Here is a 6,493-nt window from a genome sequence, read left to right as displayed (position 1 = left end):
ATTGTCATGGTGAATAAATTGACATTAGTAAATTAGTAAATTGGTGCATGAAGAGCTATTTTGAAGAAGCTTCCTCTTCCCAAAAATGATAAAGAAAAAAAATGAAATTGTATTTGTATTTGAGTGGTGGCTACGAATTTCAAGGGAGAATAATTGACTCAATGCATATTTTGGTTGAAAAAGGAAGCGTAACTGAAATCAGGCATGATGGAATGAATTATCGAATGAATGCTTGAGATTCATCCCCAAATAAAAATGTAATTTTTCAATGTTTGGTAGTAGGCTTTGTCACTGTAACCAACCAACTTGCTTTCTGAGGAATATTCCCTGGGCAGATAGAATACTATTAATCTCAATATATATATAAAAAGAAAAGAAATATAACATTGGAAGTGGGAATATTTTTCAATTTATGTAATAGCGAAAAGTTTAGAGGGTATCGTGAGAGAGATGCAAGCATGTGAGCAAACTAAAATAAAGGTTGCGGGGCACAGGTTTAAAGGAAAATAGAGATGAAGAACAAGTCGAGATGATCAGTGACAGGGGAAGTTAAACATGGATGACAAAGAGTTCTCATGGAATGTACATCTCTTAATCTCAGTGATCACCTGCTTCAAATATTTTTACAATTCATTTCTCTTAAATTTTAAATAACTAATGCAATTTACTTCGAGATATAGGTCTACCAAAAAAGGCCCCAAACACATTTTCTCTCGATAGCAAAAATAATCCTCTCTCCAATATAACTAAAATGTGCATTGTCTTAGCAGTACTTACGAGATCATAGCATTGAAAATTTTGATATCAGTGTGGTGGAAATTAGAAATACTGACTGAATTTTGAGAGCTTGATGCCCTTTCTAGGCACGATTTTACTCCCCCTAGAGGGACTCCTAATGGCGTTCCCTTCAAATGAAGAGGCATGCAATAAATGTTGGTTTTTTTCGATCACTGCAAGTGTGTATTTCACTTGAAAATCATGGATGGCATTCCAAAAAGAGAAGGAAGAAGAGTATGTCTATGAAATTCTGATTTGCATCCCATAAGATAATTTTCTTTTTGATGAAAGAAAGAAATTTTTGTGAACTAAAAATGAATTTTTTTTATAATAGTGTGAAAGAGAAAATCAAGATAAAGGAGGTCTACGTGAGTAGATTACCTTAGAATTGAATTTATGGGCATTGGTTACCTACATTGCTTAGACATGATACCAATATGGGCTCTATTCTGATTAGCCTATGTTATTCCATAACCCCATCTTCATCCCCATTGCACCAAAGATTATATGAGGAAGAGGAAGAGGAAGAGGAAGAGGAAGAGGAAGAGGAGGAATCTGCCTCCACCTCCACCTCAAACTCCTTATCTCCTCCTTTTCCATCATTCCCATCGTTCCACCTAGAGGAGGATTCTTATCTTGACCTAATATCCCTCGCTCTCTCCACCACTTCTATTGTATCATTCCAAATGTGCTACGCACTCTTGTTTCCACAGATGTTTTATCCTCAGTAGCAAGCTTTACAAGACCAAAATCATAGAATTTTTCTCGCAACCTATCATTCAGAAGAATATTTGAAGGCTTTAAATCCTTGCGAATGATAATTTTGTAAGCCAGGTTGTGTAAGTATTGCATCCCATGAATTACATCCAAAGTAATAAGCAGGCAATTGATCAAATTGAGAGGCTTGAGCCCATTATGGTCCCAATGGAAAAGGTGTTGGCTTAGCATGCCCGGAGGCATAAATTCATATACGAGAATCCTTTCATTGTTCTCAGTGCAATACCCAAGGAGTGAAATAAGATTTTGATCATAGACCTTTCCCAGTATGTTGATCTTTGCCTGAAACTCTTGCATTCCTTTGCTACTCACAAGCTCAGGATCCATTCTCTTCACTGCAATCATCGAATCATCCTCAAGCTTCCCTTCATAAAGAGATCCAGACCCTCATTTTCCCAACATCTTTGCAAGGCTAAAATTATCGGTGGCCTTTTCAGGAACCCATAAAGGATAAATGACGTTCCCATGAGAACCAACCAAGTTACTACCAAATTCACCACTCCCTGCTTCATTTATTGAAACCAACAGAGCTTCTTGGGGATGTGACGATAGCTTTGAGAATTTGGGTTTCATGCTCTTCAAGTAAAATAGAATTGTAGCACTGCAAAGATCACAAAAACAACACAACCAACGACAATCCCAACAATCATACCTGATGCCTTCTTCTTTTGGAAGTCCTTGCAATATCAACAACCCCAAATGGAGATCCAGATCTATTATTGCCACCATTACCAGAAGGGGAAAAATAGGAGGGAGAATGATATTGATAAACTAATTTCCTTGAGTATTAACCCCTACTTTTATTTTTTCAAAAGAAAAAAAACGTTATCCTTTCATTAATATAAATAAAAAGAGAGTACATACTTCAGTTATAGAACTATTTGCTTCTATCTGGACTCTCATCTTTCTAGTCTATTACATACATATTATCACTGTGTTCATCTTTTTCGATTTTTGAATAGGTAATGTCTTATTATCCTTACAAAAATTACATTATGTTATTTGAGTAGCATGACAACTTACTATGACTAAGTACAAAAATTCATACTAGAGATTTATTCAAAAAGACAAAATGGTCCATACTTCAAGCGATTTAAATAAAATCAGCGTTTACTAGAGAATGTAAAAGGCCCATGAGAGATGAAGAAGGCATACTAGTGATTGAAAAAACCAACATTTACTACTGATCCTTGTTCAAAGGCAGCAAATTGGATTTTACCAGGTTCTTGTGATATTTCTCTTTTTGAAAGGAGGTCAGCAATTTGATTATGTTCTTGGTAGATGTGTCCAAGTTCAATGTGTTGAAAGGAGTGAACTAGTAGCCAGATTCTCCACATCCAGTTGGATATATTAGAAGGATGAAAAAGAGTAAAGTCCTTTGCCTAGTCAATAACCTCCTTCACATCACCATATATCGATATGTATTCCAGTCCCAACCAAATAGCACCTACGAGGACGCCCTAGAGGGATGATCTATAATGGAAACTTGAAGGTGATGAACAAATTGCAAGTGAAAATATTATGTATTTTGGGTAATGGATCAAGTTACAAAACACATAAAGTAATGATCTTTAAACTTAGTTAACATCCAAAATAGAGACAAAATACGATATCAAAAACACATAACAACAAACATGATAAATAGCCCCAAGGGTTAGCTCAACTGGTCAAAGCAGTGCCTCGCCATACGAGAGGTCACAAGGTCGATTCTACCCAAAAGCCCTTGGGGTCAGGTCAGTACATAGGCCGAGGGGATGTGATCCCCCTTCGAGGTCGATCTGCCCAGAATTACTGTGGATGTAGCAGCTACCCAATGACCAAGGGTAACCATGAACCACTGGGAAAAAAAAACAAAAAAACAAAGAAACAAAACAAAACAAAACAAAACAAAAACAAAAACAAAAACAAACATGATAAAGGATTTCACCCCTCTCATGGGCTACATCTCTAGGTCCATCTTCCAATGCAAGGCCTCTTTTATTAAGTACTCAAAATTATGTTTTCATGGCTTTACAATGCTCAAAATGTAAAACAAATGTCTCCAATGGATCCAGAACTGTCAAAAACCCCCATTTGGGCTCTTTATGCACCTCATTTGGCAAAAAATTGAGAAAGTTATGCTTCTTCCAAGTTTTTACCAATTTTCCACAACTAACCCTCTTACAATTCACCCCAAAACTGGAATTGACGCGCAAATATGGCCTATAATCACGCCCGAAGAGTTAAATTGTCAGACACTTTAAATGTCCAATAACCCCCATTTTCAAAAAATTGTGGTCATATGGGAGCACGTGCCCAGGGGTTGGGGCTAACCGCCTGCCCCCGTCTATCGACCCCCAATGAAATGCATCGTGGTCGCATTGGCAGACATAAAACTGGGCCTGGTGCCAAATATAGTGCACACCCATAAAAATGAGGTTGTGGTCATATTAGGGCGCATGTGCCCTGGGGTTGGCCCTCGTTGCGTGAGCCTAGGTGCTGGCCCCCTCCACTTCTCCGCCAAGGTTATATGATGCAACATATGACTGAGGGCTACGCCTTATTCTCCGCCCCATCCAATACACTCCCGCCCATGGTCATGTGTGGCCCATTGGCTCGGGGCTGCCCCCCCCCCCCCCCCCACTCCGCACCCTAAGGGCTGCCCCCCACTCCAAACTTTGACTGTGGTTCCATTGCTCTATTGTTGCATGGGTTGTGACCTTAGGATTGGGGCAAAGCCCTAGCCCATGGTCTCTCCCCTAGGTTTTGAGGGTGTGGGGACTAGGGTTGGGGCTTAGCCCCGACCCCAACTCCATGATAAATATAATGTGTAGACTTATGTGGTTAAAAAACAAAGTGTGGTATGGTGATAGAGAGTCTTGTTTCTTGGAGGTAGGTCACATTTTCAATCATGGTGCAGTCCTTTAGCCATTAACCAATTTTAACATGCCACGAGGAGGTCAGGTGGCAACCATCCATTGACCCACGTGGCCTCCAACCATTGGAGCCTAAAAACACAGTCAACCCAAAAATATAATAAGTTTTATTAGCCAATGAGATTCCAATTTTTTTTTACCATCTAGAGAAGCCAAGTGGTACCATGCCATTCGCCCAAAAATGCACAGTCAGTCTGTCACCTGTAATGTTTTTTATCTATTTGGGAATTCATCAAAACACGATATCGGGATAATACGATATCAGTTTTGAATGATTAAAGTTCTGTTAGATTCGGATCGCTGAGATCTACACACCCGTATAGGTTTTTAGCACTTTTGAACACTTTGAATTTTGAGCACTAAACTGATCCCCTGGATCACTCCTCCCAATTAGAAGCTTTTGGACCTCCAAAAGACAATTTTCAGTCAAAAAAAAGATCAGGGTACAGTTCCCTCACCCTTCCCTTTTCAATCCATTTGGTTTTGCCTATTTGTGTACCTTTGGACCCCATATGAAGGTGCTTCTCGTTCCTTCTTCTTGAAGTTCATGTTTCTCTATCAAGGATAGAACCTTGTAGAAATTCTTCAAGATGTTTAGAAGAGAAAACTTATGTTAAATAAATCTGAACATTCTTTCATATGTTTTCAATCAAAGGAGGCTTACCCATTTTCAATTTATTTTCACCTTGAAGTTTTTCTTTGCTGATGCAAAGGTTTACATCATTTCCAACTTGAAAATTGTTGTCAACATGAAGTTTATCATGTCTAGCCTTGTTTTTGGCTTGACTCTGTTATAGAAATTTTTGGGCATTGCAACCCCAATCATATATGTCCATAAACCAAGGGCTCCTGAATCCTTAAAATTGTTGTTTCATGCCCTAAAGGAACAAGGTCAGCTGATTACATCATCTCCCAGAAGTTCTCCACAGGAAACTGCTCAGAACTGGTCAAAACTGGACCATACAGGTTGCTCAGTGCTAAGGGTGCGATGCATATCACCTACCCAGTGTAAAAGGTGCAATTCATACTGAAAATCCCTTCTGTAGGGTGTGATGGGCGCAAATGGACAAATGGCAGAGACAATTTGTGAGGTGGATGATCATAGAATCTTCCAGAAACTTCTCCTATGACACTTGCCTCTCTGAATTCGCCCAGGGATGAGTAAGAGATCATCAATCTCCAAGTGGAACCAAGAACTATCAGAGAGAAGACACTAATCAAAATCCCAAAAGCTGACTCACCTCCCTTCAATCATCTATATATGGATCCCTCATCCCCAAGATCCAGAGGCTGGAATTTTGGATCTTGTAAGGAAGTGTTGTTGGTTTCTTGGTGGAATATCATAGTGTTGGGTGATCTAAGCTTTTCATGAGGTGAAGAAGGGCTTTCATGCAGGGAGGATGACGTTGGGTCAGAACAATGGGTTGTAATCCTCTCTTCTAATCTTCATATTAATAAAGCTATTCAAGTTTTCCTCCACATTCTTGTATGTCTGATAGTATATGCATTTTTGTGGTCAATATATATCTAGTCCTATATTGTTTATGGTTGTAGATCTCTGCACTTTGAAGGTATTATGCTGCTTTGACTTTACAGGTACTCTTTGAAGCGGAGTGGTCAAGGGAGAAGCGGCAACGACCGGTCGGTGAGAAGAAGGAACAAGCAAAGAACCAAGCGAAGGGTTGAGGTTGGTATTCTTTGATCTTCTCCTATCTACTTCTTATAAAAAAAAATGAAAGTAACTTTAATATGTTTGTTTCTAAGATAGCTACCCATATTAGTGGGACTAGCAGCTCTGCATAGACACTAGGTTTCCCAATAACAAAATGGCGACTCCACTAGGGATCGAATAGATTGTTTGCTTGTCTATATTTGTTTGCTTTATAAACTTACCGACGGAGCCTGAAGTTAAGCCAGCTAGCCTTCGAACTGCATTTGCTATGCAAGTGCAAAGTAGATCAATGCCACTTCAGTCTATCTCCGGGTTTTTTTTATAAACTGAACAATCGATTTGCAAACATCCT

General features: G+C 39.1%; 1 pseudogene; it reads right to left on the bottom strand.

Annotated features, from left to right (window-relative positions):
• Positions 1-1,446: 1,446 nt before the first annotated feature.
• LOC149204956 (receptor-like kinase TMK3 pseudogene) lies at positions 1,447-1,899 on the bottom strand (annotated as a pseudogene).
• Positions 1,900-6,493: the final 4,594 nt, after the last annotated feature.

The sequence above is a fragment of the Pinus tabuliformis genome, chromosome 1_2 (assembly GCF_031772625.1).
Source record: "Pinus tabuliformis cultivar Carrire ecotype Pingquan chromosome 1_2, CPIR1, whole genome shotgun sequence".
NCBI lineage: Eukaryota > Viridiplantae > Streptophyta > Pinopsida > Pinales > Pinaceae > Pinus > Pinus tabuliformis.
Note: the sequence above shows the minus strand (reverse complement) of the source record. Positions and strands in the feature narration are given on the sequence as shown.